Genomic DNA, 20,049 nt, shown 5'->3' with positions numbered 1-20,049 from the left:
GACAGAGCGAGACTCCGTCTCAAAAAAACAAAAAAGAAAGTAAATGTAAACCATCCTATGGCCCTTATTTGTGGAACTTTTCATGGGGTCATAGTGCTTATTATACACTTCTTACTTCTCCTCTGTACTTGGTGTTTCCTTAACTTTGATCTCAGCTGCTCAGATTCCTGTGTTCAGTGAGTTTTCTTCAATTGTCATAACTAAGGTGTCTATGGATACTCAAAACAGGATACTCTCTGTTTTGTAGGGTGGCTGTAAGATACTAGACATTATTGATTGCCTATATGGTAGGCACTCCTTTCTTCCTGACAAACCTTGAATCAGAAAAGTTCCTGTTGCCAGTGGAAGATCTTCAGTCTACTCTGGCTCAAAGTCAGGTTTTTTTGTTCAATTACAGCTGATATTGGCTTGACAATGTAAAATAAATCATTAAAACACATCAGAGGAGGTGTGTGAAGAAAACAGGGGAATGGAAAGGAAAGGGAAAAGGAAATGGAGAGAAACAAAGGAAAAAGAAAATATAGAAGTCTGCTGAATTTGGGAATTAAAAGGCCTGAATTCCTGTCCCTGACACCTCCTGGCCATGTAATCGAGCACTTCTGATCACCATCACCATCGTTATCAGAGCTAGGATTTATGCAGTGTTTATCATGAACTCATTTCTTTACACAATCCTCATAGCAACTTTAAAAGTAAGATCCTATTACCCCACTTTATGGATGGAGAAACAGATTCAAAAAACAAATAATGAGCCCTGGGTTTTACAACTAGAAGATCTCAGAATGAGAGGTTTCCCTGGTTTGAAAGTATGTACCCGATTTGAAAGCATCCCCGCTTTCCACAATGGTGGGATACCTCCTAAATGTAACCTCTCAGAACCTCAGTCTCTTCATCTAGAGAGGAATTATTATAATTACTTCTGCAGTCACATGAGGATGTGTATTAATTGTCTTTTGCCACAATAACTTAATGGCATAAAACAACTCTTATTTGCTATTTCTCCACAGTCTGTGAGAAGGCTAGGCAGTCTGCTGATCTTGGTAGGACTTGATGGGGTGGTTCTAATGGTGTGAGCATAAGTCTAGTGGTCAACTGGATCTTGGCTGACCTAGGATGGCCTTGCTGGAATGACTGGCTGTGTTCCATGTGGCCTCTCATCTCTAATAAGCAGGCCTAGATTTGTTCCTGTAACACGGGCAACGCTCCTAAGAGAGTAAAGAATGCAAGTTCTCTTGAGTTCTAGGGTCAAAACTGGCACATCACTTACACCATATTGTGTTTGTTAAACTAAGTCTCGAGGCCAGCCCAGATTCAAGGGCTAAGAAAATTGACTTCAAAATTACCTTGTAAATGGCATGTATAGAGGGAGGAGTATAGAATTGGGGCCATTTTGCAATCGCTCTACCATAGGAGGTATGTCAATATGCTTTAAAAGCTGTCAACTGCCACTCCACTAGCTCCCTGTCTAAAATCCGCTCTTACTAAAAAGCACTGCTACTAATCCAGGGACGGCTCATTTTCATTGCTGTTGTCCCTTCTAGCTGAGTTTGTAAAAAAGAGCTAGAGAAAGCCATGTAATGAAGATCAGTGTATCGGGCTTTACTCACGCACCCTGAATTCAGATGAGATCTTCCCCTATGCCCTTACCCTGAGACTTTATCCACACTTACATTCCACTAAATTAGGAACTCTTCTAGAAATAAAAATTGAGGAGAAAAATCTCCAGCTTGGTGTTATTTATTCTCAGCCTTTCTGAAATTGTACATTCCATCATTATTGTATCATGCTTCCTTCCTAAAGCAAAATCCCAAATGCTAAATCCCAAATTTGTAGTGTAAAATGCTTTAAAATCACACTCTAAGTCCCTAAGAAAGACTGTCTGAAAGGGCATCAAATGAGTATCAGCATTCAGAGTACGCCATGAAATTTAATGTGATTTGGACAAAAGGCTGTTGTAACCTGAAACTCCGGGGATTATGTCTTTTCTGTCTCAGAAATATTTATCTGTATTTTTCAAGTCCTCCATGAACCATATTCAGATGAGCTTGCAAGAGTATGTCAACCCTTTATCAGGATATCATAGAAGCTCCTTAGGCCAGTTGCTCTCAACCTTGGCTGGCTGCACACTAGAATTACCTGAGCAGCTTTTAAAAATCCCTGTGCTAAGATGCATCCCAGGATAATTCATTCAGAATCACTGGGAATGAGACATAGCATCAGCATTTTTCAAGCTCCCTGAATGATTCCAGTGTGGCCCCAAGACTGAGAAATACTACATAGGGCCCTTGCCTCCCTGTGTATAAATGGAAGGCTTCATACTGGATTCTAATTTGTACTAGGTTTCAACTCTATTTCTCTCTTTGAGTTGCTGACAAAATAGCTTGACTATTTTTCATTGAACTCTTTTGAGGCAGCATATAGTAGAAAGAAGCTTTGGAGTCAAAGCTGCTGCTAAATCCCTGATTAGTTATTTATTAGTTATATGGTTTGGAGCAAGTTTCTCAATTTCTCTTATCCTTTACTTCCTCCTGAGTCAATAGTATAATTATTTCTACCACACAGGGTAAGTTAGAGAGAGTAAGTGAGATAAAGTGTCTAAAGTGCTCCATAGTAGACAATCAATAAATACCCATTTCCTTTCCCCTAAGGATTCTTAATTAAGTTGTTCAGCACCCTTAGGACCTGCTGTTGACTGTTGAAGAGGAAGTAAGGACCCTCAATATGTATTACATGCATCTGTACATAGTGACAGAGTCCAGTTGTCTGCTTTTACAAGTATCAGAAAATCCTGCTACAAATTTTCTTGGGGCAAAATATCATTATATATCTGCTTGCTAGGGCTCACTCCACAGGGAGTCAAAATGTTACTTGCTCTTTGTCCAGACACATCAACAATGTGTCTTTTTCTTCCTCCATCAGCCCAATAAGCCCGATGCAAATAAGATATGGGGCAAAGACCACATGAGGAATTATGGCCAAGGACTCAGCCAGCCTCCCTCTGCACCAGACCAGCTTGCCACAGAAACAGAAGAACCAAAAATGACTGCAGAGTAAGGCAATGTCACTATTTCAGCTAGAAGAGCAGCCAAATCATCTCTGGGTAGCGGAATTATTTTCATTGCTAATCGTAAGTCTCCTGGACATATCCGCAAGTACACTTCTGCACAAAGGAGTATCATCAAATTGCTGTCATTTTTTAGCAAGACCAAAAAACCCACAAAGCAATTCAGCCTTTTTTTTCTAGTCCTTACATTGGTAACAAAGAGATAAATTTAGATTTTCCTAAAATATGTTAGTGGATGTTGTGTGTCACACTGATCTTATATCTCAGGGAATTTGGCACTTATCTCCACTTAAAGATTATGTATCTATTTGTTTATGTTTATTGAATGCTTCACCATCTTAGAGATCGGCCAACTATGGCCCATTGGCCAAAGCAGGCCTACCACCTGCTTTTGTAAATAAAGTGCTGCCTTAAATACTAACACTCACTCATTTACATATTATCAGTGGCTGCTTGCCCACTGCAATGACAGAGTTGAGTAGTAGTTTTGACAGACCGGCCTGGAAAGCCAAAAGCATTTACTATCTGGCTTTTTACAGAAAAATTTTGCCAACCCCTGCTCTGGACTATAAGCTTTATAAGGACAGGGACTTCGTGTAAACTCAGTGACCTGCACACAGTAAGGATGCATTCAATAAACATTCATTGCATAAATAAATAATGTTAAATAAGTTAATCAATTCAGCCACAAAGCTACTTTTCTGGTACAGGTCTTCACAAAAAGGAAAAGCAGACATGTGTGCCTAATTTAAAGATATACAAAGCTGAAAATATCCTAAAGATGGACAAAGACAAACCCCTAATATTTCAGCTAAGGAAATTGAGTCCCAGAAAGCTGAAGTGATTCTGCCAAGGTGAACCCAAGGAGAAGAGAGAACTATTCCAATAGCAGATTTGTTTTCCCTTCAGTTAATAAGGCACTCTATGAAGTCAACCTATTCCCAGGAGGCCAAGGGTTTAAACACAACATGCATGCAATAATAATTACACTTGTTTGAAACTTTCAATTCTGGCTTATTCCCTGAAGTTCTTTAAATACTCACCATCCCAATACATTTTCATAAATTTGGTTAGGAAATGACATGCATGCATTAAAGAACACAAAGGACAGCTTTAAAACAAACTTTGTTAATTAAACAGGCACCCAGAGAAAGTTCCAGTGCACACTGAATGATTCCTCCAGCTACTACTATCTGTTTGGAGAAAAATTTATCCAGATCTGATATCCCAAACAGAGCCCTGGTTTAAATGTTAAAGTATCCACCTATTCCCCAAAGAGCAAGATAGAGAATAACTTAATTCTGCCAAATCATACTAAAGGTAGATAAGGATTGCCCAAGACAGCTCAGTTTCTCTGTCACTTGCCACTACTAGCTGAGAAAGAAACGCTGGCTGACTTGGTGTCTCCAATGCGCTAAGGCAATTTTTCTTATATCATAATTTATTTTCCTCAGAAAGGTTTTCATAATTCAGTCCTGTACATTTAACAATCATAGCTCGTGGTGCTGTAACTGCTTCAGGATAGTCTGGCCTGGGTGTCCCCCAAACGTGCTCCAAGGCACTCTGGGCATGTGTGTGTCTCAGAGGACTCAGGACTCGTGGTGCTGTAACTGCTTCCTTGTCTCTCATATGAAGTGTGGCTCTTCTAGGGTCTAGGGATAGTGGCTAGTGCCTCTTCATTTCTCCAAGTTTCCACCACAGAGCGTGGCACAGACTAGGGGCACTAGCCACTATCCCTTGACCCTAGAAGAGCCACACAGCACCACGAGACAAGGAAGTGAGAGAGAGTAGGACTTAATTAAGGGAGTGAAAACACTTCTGTATGTCTGGAGTCTTGAGTGGGAAGTGAGCTTGGAACAGAAGGCCCAGACCTTTCAGGTTCAACAATGTACTCCCTACAGCAAGTGCTCGCTCTAAGCCCCATCTGTCTTGGGTGCTGGGCTAGGAAAAAGAAATGCCTTCTATCTTTTAAAAAAAAAAAAAAAAAAAAAAGGAAACAGATTCCCTGGAGTTTAATCTTCCATAGACCAGGGACCTCAGTGGTTTTCTACTCTAATCATTCATCCAATGCAGAAATCTGATTCCAATATCCTAAATAAAAGATTATCTGGCTTAGTTTGAACACTTTCAATGACAGGGAACTTAATAGCCTCAGAAATCAGCTTATTCGAAAGTTCTTCAAGTCGAATTGGAAATTGCCTTCCTGTAACTTCTTTCTGACTTCAGTAAGACATTGGCTATCAACTCTCTCTGAAGAAAGGCCCAAATCACAGTAAACAGAACCCAGAGATCAGATTCCAAAATGTATATGGTTTCAACTTGATGATCACAGTGTTGAATATACCACCAACCTCATTCCAAGATGCAGTTTCCTTCTGTCTCTCCATGGGACGCAGGCCATACCAGGACCAAAGATCTCCTGAATGATGATGCATCCCTAGGGAAGTTAGGCATCTGAACCCTGAATTTCTTCATGCAGTGGGGCAAGGAAGGCCACGGGAGCAAATGAAAAACAGATCCTGAACAAAGCAAAATATGGAAACCAAAGCACATAACACCACAAGTAGGAGCTAAAGAGAGAAAGTCCTGGAAGAAGCACAGTCATGATGCAGCAGTCCAGCTTCATAACTCAGATCTGCAGAGCATCAGGAAAGCCTTGCACAGCATGACAGAGACAATCATAAAGCCACTGTAAGTTATACACCAGAAGGGAATAGGTACAACCCTTGAGTCAGAAAATATAATGTTACTCAGTGGCAGAGAGAAGGCAGAATTATGCAAATCCTGCTTACTTTCCTTTTCACCATTAAGAAAAAGGAAGATGACTCTGCAGAGAGTAGAACACACATTGTCAACAAAGAATGGAAGCCAGGGATGGATGAGAAGACACAAGATCCCAGCTGCTTAATGTGAGTTCAAGGCCCTGACCCAGATAAAATGATTGCAAGACACTGAAAGAACCTGCAGATGTTATCAGAGCCCCAGAGCTGCAAATCTCTGTGAAATTATAGACAATGAGGGCAGAGTCAAAGATTGGAGCTAGGTTAGTACTGTCTCAGTTACCAAAAAGAGAAGCATCTGCAGTCTGTGGAAATGGGAAATTATAGACTGAGAGGCTGTAATAAGAATAGGTCAACAAAAACAGTTTGGAAGCTAGTACTGGAGTGAGAGGGGCAAGTTTTCATGATTAACACATACAAGTAGTTAACAGTGGGACAAATAAGTTCCTGCCGAGAGCAGATGATGCTCTCCATGCCAGGCACTCTTTTAAGCACTTACTCCTCAACCCTAAGAGGTAGATGCTCTTATTACCCCATTTTACAGACAAGACAACTGAGACACAAATGTTAAGTCTTAATATTGCATAGCTAGTAACTGACAGAGTCAGGATTTGAACCACTATAAAATGCTATTTCCCAGAGCAGTTCAGAGGTTGGTGTAGAGATGACCTTGAGGAGAAAGCAGAAATTGGACAAAGTTGAAGAACTAATAAAAATTGGAGGATGAGACTGAGGTAGGAATTGGCAAGTCAGGTAGGAGGCCATAAAGGAGAAGCTCCTGGCTGGAGCTCAGGGGCACATGGAGGACAGAGAGGAATATGGCAGGAAACCTGAGGCTAGACTCAGCGCACCTTGAATGGGGCAAAGAAGGGACTGGCTTTCAGTTTCATTCTCAGGCACTTTACTGTTTCATTTAAGCCTTTCAATATGGAATCATGGTGTGTGGAGAAAGAAAAACAAGGTAAGTCTTTCGCATTTTCTCCTTATACCCAAGACCTCTCTTCTTATCTTATTTAAGTTATTTTTGGTTGCAAGGAATATAAATCTCTTCAAAGTATTTTTGGTTGCAAGGAATATAAATCTCTTCAAACATGCACATAAAAAAAAAAAAAAAAAAAGATGCTGAGAGAGGGGAAACTTACTGGGAAACATCCAAGGTCAGGAAGAGCAGCTAAGACTCATGATGGCCTTGAACTCAAGGCTCTCTGTCAACAGACGAAGCCCTGTGACATTTCATTTGGTAGTGCTCATGTAACCTGTTATCTAGAACTTGAAAGCTCAAGTTACATGTGTGTAGATCATCTCCATCTAGACAATTATTTTCCAACTTCTCTGACCATGACCCACAGAAAGAAATACATTTTGCATCACCACATATATAATCTACACACATATATAATCATAAGCACCACGTGATCTCCAGTAACATACAGTCTAGGACCTTTACTCATAACCACTGCTGGTTCACTGCCTGGCCTGTTATTTGGTGGCTATAATGACTTCCTAACACCTTAGTATAAAAAGTAAAAGTTCAGAGAAAATAATATATAGAGATTACCTTGTCCAGTGACTTTCAATATTTTCTTTTAGCAAATAACCCTTTTTTCCAAATGAAATTTTCAGGGTCATAGATTTACTTATGACTCTTTCAAAGTCTTGCTAAGAAAATATTGAAAGTCACTGGACAAGGTAATCTCTACAGATTATTATGCTCAGTGCAAAGAAGACATAATTGTTTTATTTTCTGTAGTGGGTTTGAATGTCTGTAGCCCTCAGACCACCAAACTCAGCACACACACACACACACACATACACACACACACACACACACACACACACACACATTTCACACTGGGTAGATGGGCAGGAAATAGGAAAAGACAAAAATCAAGATACATTTCAATTCAGTAAACTCAGTGTGATTTTGACTGACTGAGCCTTTCTGGTTTTCTCCTTATTCCCAGGGTCTCTCCAAGATGGTCTCTGTGTGTACAGGGTATACATGTGGTCTTGGCATTGGGGTTGGGATGGTGAAGAAAGAAGCCCCTCCTTTCCACCAGCACCTTATCTAGTTCTGGGGTGTGTACTGGCTGGGGTCCACATGAGGTATGGTTGGTCAGCCCTGCAACCCCACCTGGGCATTCTGCTGCTTCCACTGCTGCTGTCTATGTGAGATAGAGCTCATAGACTGTGCTTTCTTGACCTTTTCGGGCTCAGCATCCTCCCTTCTATCTTGGCCCGACCTCAGCTCTCACCAGCCCTGCAGTGACCTAACGTTTGGCAGTAACTCCTCTGCAGTCCTGATCCCAATGTCCTACCCTGCAGCCTTGGCTACACGGCCACCAACATGGCCCCATCCCCTCCCACTGGAGTGACACCTTCTGGCACATTTCTCAACCAGGTTCCCTAAAGAAAAGGTCCTTCAGTCTATAAGATAAGGAAACTACAGTCAGGCCCCCACTCTGCTGAAACAATCAGCCATGCAGGCAAGCTAAGGATACAAGTGAGTCTCCCAGGCCTCGCACAGGATGCAACAACAAAGCCCAGTTTTCCTCAATCTACTACCTCCATCCCCTTACATGGCTTTAAGCAGGGTGGCAAAGCGGAGTACATGTGCCTCACTGCCTCCTTCCCATTCCCCTCTCTCACCTCTTCTTCCCACAGTTCTTGAGGCTGGAAGGGGCAGGTTTTCTTCTTTCTTCTTGCTCCTTGGTTAGAACGTTGCCCTATTGTTTCCTCCCCTCCTTCTCTAGAGTTAAAATGGTGAACACGGTGCAGAGACAGTAAGGAAGAAGATGAGAGAGGGAGAGAGGCCAGGTTTAGGTCCATAAGGAGACCTAAATTTTAAAGTGTTTCAAAAACACAGTATCCATTTTATTCAAAACAGATGAATGGAGGTCCTTCTGTTGAAGCCAGGATAAGGGACTCAGAACCCCATCCTCTTGTTGGGGTCCTCCTTGCTCTTCTCAGGGCCCCTAAGGAACATGTAAGGAATCCTGATAATTTACTGAAGCACACGAGGACAACCACTGACACCATCTCGGCAAACGTTCTCCAAAGGAACTTTCTGTGGTGGTGAAAATGTTTTATATCTACACTGTCCTCTATTGCAGCCACTATCCACATGTGTCTATCAAGCACTTGAAATGGCGCCAGTGTGACTAAGGAACTGAATTTTTAATTTTAATTAAGTACCATGCTGGACAGTGCAGCCTAACCCATTTACTTTACAAATAGGATCTTGAGGCCCAATACCATTCCACATGCTTGTGACAGAGTTAGCATGAAGATGCAGGTTCCATGTTCTCTGTTGCTTTCTTCCTCAGTTGTCAGGCCCAGGTCACTGTTAGCCCAATGCCCGCCTGGTTGCTTCCACATTTAGGGAAGTGTGCCGGGATTTAGTTATAACATGCACTATTGTGCCATGAAACTGAGTTTGGCTCCATACTGTTTTGTTTTGTTTTGTTTTTAAAGAAAGGAACTTGACCCCACTAGAACCTCACCCAGGGATAAAGACCTAAAGAACACCGCTATAAAAATTCCAAAATAGTACGGTCTCAGCTATAACAATATCTGGAGTAGTGGCCCTCATAGATCTAGTATTTTGAGTTTCCATAAGTGCAGGTAAATTTCTTCATCTCAAAATGTGCCTTCCTGATGTGGCTTGATGACCACGGCAAAACAGCACAACCTAGTGAGAAGACATTAGGTTAGGAGACATAGGAGAGCAAGGAAAGCCTTTTCACTAACCAGCTGTGCATTCTTAGATGGGGACTTCACCTGTACTGGGCCGCAATTTCATTTTCTATTAAACATACGCTGCAATACCTCCTCCTCCCTTCTCTCAAGGATGTTAGGAAGATAAATCAGCAAAATGTATGAAATGTTCCATGTTCCTAAGAATAAAAGCACTCCATAAATTTTCCAACATCTCATTATTTAACACAAAAACCGGGCTCCCCTGAATTTAAAGTAGTTCAAGTCAAGCATCTTGTATCACCTTATACCAAAAATTATTACACCATTAACACACCATTAACCATGGGACTACACTGCTGTCCATTTTAACTAGAAATCCCATGTTGGAGTCATTCTTTTTCTGTTATTTGGTAGAAGAACAATGATTCAAAATGACAGAAGCCAAATTTCTTTGCTATTTTCCATTTCAGCGAGTGAGTGAAAGCATTCGATTTTTAAAGGACACTTTTATAATGGGTGCAGATGCTGACTTGCCAGCTAATAAGTTGAAAAGCTTAAAGGAAGTAGGCTTGGTATAGGATATCAGGAAAACTCAAATATAAACTCAAATCATTCTTGTTATCTGTAATTTTTGCTGATACAGTAACAACAATAACAATGACACTCTGTCCTGTTATATCCAAAGATGAAACTGCAGAAACTCAGCTTTGGGGCATGTTGGTCTCACCCCAAATAAGATCCCTTTGAGCTATGGGCACACCCGTGTCAGCCACGGGGCTGAAGAGCAGGGCACCATTGCCATATGGAGCAGAACGATGGAATCTATCACCCCAGTATTCATCAGCATTATCTTCCTCCATATCTGAGATTTAATCCACAAGTATCCTGATTATTTTTGTCTAATTTGGAACCTGAATTCATTTATAAGAGCTTTCTAATTGGATACTGGTTTCTCAGAAGCAAAGAAGTAAAGACACAAAAGGTAAATTCCAATAATCAGATGCCTTTTAACCACAAAGTGTCAATACTGATAGAGACTTTCAGGATTATTTGATGTACCTCTTCATTTTATCAACAAAGTGATTTGGCCAATGTTACACAGCTATGTAGCGGCAGAGAAAGGACATGACCTTGGAGTTAAGGGAACCAACTGTCCTGGTTTATCCAAAACCAAGGGAGTCTCGGGACATGGAACTTTTTGTTTTTGAAGCAGGACAAGCCGAGGCAAGCTGTCCATATTTGTCTGGGACTGAGATGTTTCCTAGGACATGGGACTTTTGTGTTAAAACAGGGAAAGTCCCAAACTGGGAGCAGTCAGTCACCCTAAATCCAGTGCTCTCTTCACTACATAAATCCTCTCCTTTTTTACCAGTCTCATAAAATGTTACAAGTTCTACCTGAAATTAATCTCAGCAAGAGCCCAGTGATAAGAAATGGAGTTTGATAGTTACCACATTGCTGCATCCCCTCTAATAGGATAAAATTTTATCCGTTAATTATAACACATAAATGATCGAAATCAGAGCCTCAAGAATCATTATATATATTTTAAAAAGAATTTGGGGGTCTTTAAATAATTACACTTTAAGAAAAACTCAAAAGGAAGAAAATGAATATCATGAAAATGAGCATTAGGAAGCCAGTCCTTGTTTAAGTAGCAAATTATTATTATACGTCAAAACTAATCAAGTTGTCGCTGCTAAGAAAAGAAGGCCACAGTAGGCTCACAAAGTTATGCTGATTAGTTATCCTGAGAGTCAATTCAGAACGCAACCATTACTCAGGAGGCCCTCCTCTGACTCTGTAATTGGCCTACAACTCCTGTGATTCCAGGGAAGACTTCAGAGTCTGTGTTTAAAACTCTTACAGCACTTCCCACAAAAGGGAGCTGGAATCGCTATTTCAGGTGCTTTGAGGGGCTCTGGGATTCTAGGTACATGAGATCTCCATTAATAACAAAGTTAGTTTTCTTCCCTTGAACATCCATCAGCAACCTCACAAGACCAGGCTATTAGGGATATTTGGCCAGAAATTGTTGCTGGATTGGACCAATCCTATATCTATGAAGTAATAGATTAATAGATTAACTAACCAGACACTTTGTTGGGCACTTCATACACAGACATTCATATCCTCACAACCATTCTTCAAGGTGATTGTCATTATCCCACATTTATAAGTGAAGAAGATGAAGTTCTGTGTACACACTCACTGCTCCAAGGCCACAGAGCTAGTGGGTGAGAGAACCAGTTTGACTTTGGGTCTCTCTAGTCTCTTTCTGTGAGTTGATGTCTTCCCTGACATACTCATCACCAGAGAAGCTGCTCAGCTCCCATGCTCTGAGAAGGGCGGGTTTGTACAGGATAACTTGTATCATACTAAGCGTGTGGACCCAAGTCTCATGGGCAAAGGGAAATGTCAAATTGCCCTACTAAAAGGAAAGGAAATTGCACCTTACAGTTAAAGAGAAAAAAGGTTAACACATTTGCCAAAACCCTACATACTCACTAAAAAAGTGAATGAATCAAGTAAGGCATTTTCCAATACAGCTACAGTGAACAAAGTATAAAACACAACAAATTTAATTTGATCTGCCATTTAAAAATCTCTTCCCCAATTACGGGTGGCTAATGTCCCCAAACAAATTCCTACAGTCCAAAAGGACAAGTACCTACAGTCCAAGGAACAATATCTTTTGTCCCACTGAAAGTAGTTCTCTGGACATTTAGACTTTTAGGGGAAATATAATAAGAGACAACAAGCAAATTATAATTATAACTCACCAGGTGACAAGAACGGAAATCTGGAATATATGCTTTCCTGAAAACAACTTATTACCTTTGGCTTTCCTCTTTTTTTATTTTCTCCCTTCAAAAACAAAACAAAATAAAACCAAAAAGAAACTTCCAGTAATTTCAGCTGGAAAATGTACACTCCAGATCACTCTCCTTCTCAAGGTTGATGATGATATGATTCGCCACTTCCTTGCCTGGTTTGTATCAGTAAAATCATCAAGTACACGTTCTTGATATTTTTAAAGACAAATTTACGATTCAAAATGCGATGCTGCACACAGCCAAAGGTTTCAATGTCCTAGCTCTTAATAAATCTCCTTGAGTCTTTGAAGCTTTTACAGCACGAGCATCTAAATAGCAAGTCCTCAGCCTCATGGGATTAAGCAGTGTTCATTTCCAACCCAGGGTTCTTGTCCTGTTAACTTTTCCACTTGTGTGTCTGGCAGGTGTTTCTGCCTCCTTTGTCCCAGCAGAGCTCACGGGATAGCCCTCTCTGTCATCATTCAGTATCTCCCTCCCTGCAGTGGGTCCGCTGGTGAAGAAAGAGCCTTTGAGAAAGCCAGGAAGCAAGTCCAGAATTCCTATAAATTCTACCATTTTGTATAGAAATTACATGACTTTTTAAAAACAAGATTTGAGAACTACAAATTCAGAATTATCAGGAGTTCTTACAGGACAAAATTGAAAGCAGGACAGTGGAGGGAAATTTCCTACACTCCAAATAATTGGAAATGTAATCTTATAAAAAGATCATTTAAAAATGATTCATCTTACTTCTAAAAGGGCTCACAGAAAAGCTCTTAAAAAGCAATTCTCCCCAGTCCATTGCAAATACAATTCACATCTCAATGCAGTTAAAACAGGACGCTTCAGGAATTTGAGTCTTACAATTGAATATTGTGCTTCTACAACTTCAAAAGGTTTGCACCAAGATGAAAAGTTCCTTGTGTATAGGAATTCGTCTGACCGAAAGGACCAGAGAGAAAGGGGCCTGTGTACCTTTGAGGATGGGAGGGAGATGTATGAGCAGTACCCATCCCTCTGTGTGGTACCAGCTGGTCCTCCACTTCAAACCCCAGAGCCCTGGCCAAGTAGCTCCTCTCTCCTACTTTGCCAGCTTGTTTTTAAGCTCATCCCCTAGTTCACTTGCAGTTCCCCTCAAGATAGGTAAAGGAAACACTACAAGATAAAATCAAAGCAATCATTGCTGTTGCTTTTGAGTAACTCTGATGAAAGACTTACTACATGAGACAGGCTATGGTCACCACTCTCTTCAACAGGGAATTAGGATTGTACGTGAATTTCAATTATTCATACTGAACCTATCTCCCTCTAGTCTGACTGGTAAGTCTCCAGAAAAGATAACCTGTTCCCTTCAGAGTCATGATCTCTGATGCTCTCAGCCCCTCTCTTTCTGCTGAGGAGAAAACTGCTGAATCACTGGCTTGTTTTCCAGGCAACAAGACAATCTGGTTGCAAAATTCCTAAATCCTGTGAGTGCATCCCTTCTATCCCAGCCCAACAAAATGGTGGTTCTTACCTCTTTCTTTGTCCAGAGAGAGAGAGGACACTTATTCTTTTAAGCATCTTATCAACTTTCTCATCATTCTTTGACACTAAAGAGTCACTCAACACCCCGGTACTAGCACTTCTTCAAAAAATAGTCTGAGCCAAGGAATGCTAGGGCTTCCTAGATCCATGCAGGGCCAGGATTCTTCTGTTTAGAAGCTGGCCAAATGATCATAAATTATTCCCAGGCCCTGCATTAATGATCAACCCTTTATACAGATCCAGTAGTTTCCAGTTGTCTGTCCAAGGGGCTGTCTAGATCCATATCTGAAAACATGAAAAGCAAGATATGGAGAGGAAGCACAGAGAATTGCCACAAGCACTAGGCTGGGAGTCAGAAAATGACATGACATTTGTCAAATGGTAAGGCAAAAATCTGAACTCAAGTCCATTTAGCCCTAAACCCCATTATCTTAACCACAATTATCCTACTTCCTATATTGGTAACCTGCTAATGTTATCACACACTAACTGTATGCTGAGTGCATGACTGGCCATTGCTATACCCAATTTTTATTGTTAGAGAAACTGACTTAGTTAAGTGCCAATAAGTGGTGATACCGATATTCGAGCCCAGTTTGGTCAGACTCCAAAGCCAGCTGTGGTGCCATTCAAACATCCAAATAGCAGAGGCAGACCAGAATGAGAAAAGGGGAATAAGACTCTAAACAGCACCTAGGGCTCTGGAGCATCAGTGATGACTGAGCCAGAGCACAAGTGTCTATGCTGGGAGAGGTATGGAGACAATGGTGGTAGTGGCAGCTGCAGGCTGGGAGCAGATCAGCAGTGCTTCTGTATTCTATGGTATGACTTGGAAGCTTCAAGAAGCAAAGAGACTTTCCACACTCTCAAGGAGCTACAGTGGGAAGAGGGAAGAGCAGACCCGATTGGCATCAACAGCAGAAGACTATGCCTAGGCAGCAGCCTGAAGCCAGGAGGAGGGTCAAAGCAAAGCCAGAGAGGCAGCTCTTTTGGAACACATGGGGCATGTGGGGTGGACAGGAGGTTGGTGTAGCATCAGGCAGTGTCTAAGCCCAGCAGTCACAAGGCAGTGACCATAAATTGCATGGCATTCAAAGTCTGACTCCAACAAAACACAAACCAGCGAGCCTGGTTAAAAGCAGAGGCTGGAGGAGAAGGAAAGTGTCAAGACCAAGGAAATCTGAGTAGGAGCTCAAACTAAGGGGACTCTGGACAAGAACATAACCCCTGACTCCCAACAGCAAGCATGCCCTGACAGAAAGAGGATCCCTGGCCCCAGGGTCAGCCCCAGGTGGCCTCCAAGCAGGCAAGAAGCCAGTGATGAGATGTGTCTTACTTAAAATCAGATGTGTCTCCAGGAAGCTCCAAAAAAAAAAAAAAAAGTATGCCTTTTTTCAGCGATTCATTCTCTTAAATGTCATTATCTTGGATATAATTGAAAAATTTAAATACCAAATTATACATAAAAGCCTGCCTGGGATGCAAATCAGAATAGTGTGGAAGGTTAATCTGTCCTTTTGTCAAAAATCACATTATTAATGGTGATGTGTATAAAGCATTGTGGTGCATGACCTAGAGCCCGGGAGACCCACACAGTCTGGGAATAAGCCCTAGAATAAACCTGTGCTTTCTTTTCCCTACTTCAGCCCAGCCTCCATTTCATTCTCTACTCTCTCCAGCCCCCAACCCTCAGACTCTCCACTTAATTCTGATCAGAGATTGTAATCTGAGTACACAGGTATGCAACAACAACAAAAACAAGGCAGCATAGGGACTTACACATAAGAGGGAAAAGAGAAAAGAGAAGGAAGGTCCTATCTCATGTCCCAAGGCAATGACCTGAAACACAACGAGAGGAGCAGGTAAAGGTTGAATGCATGGACACTGGCTCAGACAGGAGCTGGTAGCCACCTTCTTCAGCAGCAGACATGGAATTTCTGAATCATAAATCAGCATTTATCCTGACCCCCTTAGATGTCTGGGGAATTAATTGGACATTTAAAAAAGATGCTTTCACTGGCATTGAGGAAACTTCTGTTTTGTAAACCTTTATGGGCATTTATAGCTTCAAAAGCTCGTCTCCAAACTGAAGTCCAATGTCAGGGCAAGGCAGAAGAGGACTGTTCATTCCTAGGGATTTAAGTCTCAAAAATCTCTCTCCTCCCATTGGCTCTACACTGTGCCCCTTCTCAAATGGTAGAAGAAAGTTCAAGGGAGCTGCAAGGAAGGTCTTAGCCTAGAGCTTACACTTGTGACCAGGACACTACCCAGCACTTCTGGGGTTACAGACTTTATCCCAATCATGAGTCATGATCCCTTAGGATCACTTGAGGACAAGCATCTGGGAAGAATAGCAATAATACCATGTTATACCACCAACTGCAAAATGCATTCTGGTTTCAGAGACAAAATATGAAAGAACAGCCTATGGTCATTATAAAATGATATTCACTGTAAAACTCATCCCAATTTCAAAGATACTAAAATGGAAGAAAATGCATCTTAGAATCTATGGAATTCAGCAATACCACCTATGGTTGGTACTACTAAAGTTAAAGATGTTCTTGTGAAATACTTTCATACTTTCTAAAATTAGGTAAGACCATGTGACTGGTTTCAGCCAATGAATATGGGCAGAAGTGAATGTCACTTTTAGCCAACGTATGTAATTATCAATGTTTGACTCTCTGGAACCCTCCTCTCCTGCTGCAGTAACCATGGAAGCACATGGTGGGTGGACACGGACCACAAATCACTAGAGAAAGATGGAATCTTCATCAGCTTGAATCTCTTAGAAACTTCAATGAGAAGAGTCCCCCTGCCAATCCAACACTGCCATTTTTTTTTTAATGGAGTCTCCCTCACTCTGTCACCCAGGCTGGAGTGCAGCAGTGTGATCTCAGTGTACTGCAATCTCCACCTCCCAGGTTCAAGTGATCCTCCTGCCTCACCCTCCCGAGTAGCCACCACACCTGGCTAGTTTTTGTATTTTTAGTAGCTAAGTCTGGTCTCCAACTCCTGACCTCAAGAGATCCATCCACCTTAGCCTCCCAAAGTGCTGGGATTACAGGTGTGAGCCACCACGCATAGCCAACACTGCCGTTTTTTAATAGTAGTGGCAAAAAATACAATTTTCTTATTTGGGCCGAGCACTGTAGCTCATACCAATAATCACAGCACTTTGGGAGGCAGAGGCAGGAGGATCACTTGAGGCCAGGGGTTCAAGAACAGCCTGGTCAACACAGCGAGACCCCATCTATTAAAAATTAAAAGTTAAAAATTGTTGTTACATTAAGCACCTGAACTTCTGAAGCTGTTTGTCACCACAGCATAACCTAGCCTCTCCTGACTGAAATTCCGTCTTGTGTTTAAATAAGTCATTACTTCATTTGTCTTTAAAACTATACAATAGGGCAGGCAAGACATTTTAAAGATAAAGAAGTTGAGGCTCAAAAAGATTAACTGAATTGCCCAAAATCACATAGCTAGCATGGACTAATGTTTTTGGCACTAGGATTCATGTCTTCTAACTAAAAGAATGAGCCTCACAGTGTTCCATCTGTCTCTATCCTCTCTCCTGCAGCTCCAACTACTTGCTCCATTGCTCGGATGAATTGATATATATACATATTTACCTTCTTTGGGCAAATGGGTTTTGAATCTCAATCTCTTTCCCTTAAAGCAGCAGAAAAACATTCAAGAACCTGGCCAACAATTGGATTTAAGACTTAGAACTAAGGCTGGGCTTGGTGGCTCACGCCTGCAATCCAAGCGCTTTGGGAGGCTGAGGCAGGCAAATCACCTGAGGTCAGGAGTTCAAGATCATCCTGGCCAACATGGTGAAATCCTGTCTCTACTAAAAATACAAAAAATTAGCTGCGCGTGGTGGCAGTCACCTGTATTCCCAGCTACTCGGGAGGCTGAGGCAGGAGGATTACTTGAACCAGGGGCACGGAGGTTGCAGTGAGACGAGATCATGCCACTGCACTCCACCCTGGGTGACCAAAGAAAAAAAAAAAGACTAAGAATAAGAGTGACACCTCAGGCATGGCTATGAATGCCAAAGTAATGTACTTGTAGCTGACTCGAGACTTGATAAGTTCTAGAAAGGCAGAGAGATAAATGCTGAGATGAAGAGTATTTTCACAATCAGTGGGTATAGTAAGGGATGAAGGGAATGAGAGAGAATATAAAGAAGATATATTCTTCATGTTCTTCATTCCACCTCAGTTTCTTGAAGATGCTTTACATTCTGAGTGGAAAATTTGATCCAGTCTCTGGTTGCTATAAAGTTGACAGCAATCATGTGATCACACCTAAGAAATTCTAATGTCTTGTGAAGACACATAAGGCAGGAGACTCCCTCAATATGAATAGGCAGCCTCCTGGGGCTCCTGACCCCATCACTCACTCAGATTACATTCTGTGCCTAGAACTCCAAATTATACAGACAGAAATGATTTCCCTGGATCTGCAATGTTACTTCATTTCTCAGCTAGAGAAAGGGCCTTACCTAGAGTCAATTCCTGAGGCCAAAATACAAAACCACCAGCTGGTGTCAACAACTGGCTTCCGCAGTTTGCCCTTGGTGAGTGCCCCCAAGTAGTCTAACGTTTACATTCAAGAAAAGAAAATGAATTTCATCATTTTTATAATGCTCTTTTTTATCACACTCTCTCTATCAAAAGACTCTGAGCCCTGAGCATAACGCCCTCCCACAGCAGTGGTTTCGCTTACATTCCACACTTGGTTAAGCACCAATTGTGCTTATGAAACTGTCAGTGTGAAACTGTCCACAGAACAGGCATATTAGGAGCCAGAGTTGTGAGCATGACTCTGGCAGCCCCTCTGAAATTCTAAGCAAAGAAATGCTTATAAAATTATTATGTTTCCATTTTCCTTATCTGATACCCCAGCAACTGTGGCTGCCTTCAGTAACTCTGCTCTATAGACATGTGTATACCTAAAGAAAACTTTCTGAGTTGTATACACCTTCCCTGGGATGAGTCCACAGGATTTTGTTAATGCTACGTATTTTCTTCTTAGAATAGCAGTCTTTCCCCTTATTATTTTTTGGCAAGATAGTAAGTCTGATCACCATGGAGCCTAGGGGATTCTCTAGGTTTATAAGAATGGATATTTATGTTGTTTTGTGTAGTGAATGTCTAGTAAGGCAGAAATTCTGCCTAAGAAGATTCTGTACCCTTTTCCTCTTATACAAAGTACTATTTCCACAGCAAAGCTTTGGCTATCAATTCCATAGGTAGAGAGCAAGATGATCTGCAGCTGTAGAATCCTTGAACACTGGTGTTGAACCACTTAGGAGTCTCCAGCCCCTTCAAAAACTGGACCTCTCTCTAGTAAAATGCACACAGGCACACACAAAGGCTGTTTGTAATTTCAGGATCTTCACATTCCCCTAAAGCCACCCATGTCTTCCCTGCTTTGACCCTACTCTTATTTCCCACCCTTCCCCAACAAAGGGGAATACTCACGTAGCAGATGCCAGCTCACTCCATCTGATAGTTTTGCCCCCTTTCTCCAGATGATTCATTACCTACCACAACCAAGGGCACTCTCCTTAATTCCTCTGAAACTCAGCTCCCTCAAAAAATTGGAATCATAATATGTGTCCATCTATCTTATGGGATATTGTGCAAACCAAAAATGGGAAGAAGCATAAATATACCCTGAATTATAGATTAAACATTGCATATCTGTGCAATATTGGTGAAGAGTACATGTGTCAGCTATAATGGGCTCTGGTCCATTCTGTTTCCAGCCTCTTCCATCTACTTTTTTCTGAACATACCAAATTGCGGATATGCTTTTTTTCCTGAGGGCTTCTGGATTCACAGTGCATGCCTTTGAAAATGAGGATATGTGTGAAGGGAACTATAAGACTGTCAATTCTTTAATGACAGTGTATTGGCACCCAGGGAACAGCAAACATTGCTGCAATCCCAATAATTCAGAAGCCTCCATAAATCATCCTGATGAGAAAGAAAAGCTAAAGCAGCGATAGTGCTTTCTGCCCTCTCGAAGACATAATGAATGGTTTAAAGGTTTCTTTAAGGGTGGCCTAGTTTTCCAATAACCCATCCCTCAATACCACCGTCCCAAGCTGTCAAGTATAAGCAGAGACCTCAAAGTTAGGACA

The sequence above is a fragment of the Colobus angolensis genome, unplaced genomic scaffold (assembly GCF_000951035.1).
Source record: "Colobus angolensis palliatus isolate OR3802 unplaced genomic scaffold, Cang.pa_1.0 Scaffold15, whole genome shotgun sequence".
NCBI classification, from domain to species: Eukaryota; Metazoa; Chordata; class Mammalia; order Primates; family Cercopithecidae; genus Colobus; species Colobus angolensis.
Note: the sequence above shows the minus strand (reverse complement) of the source record.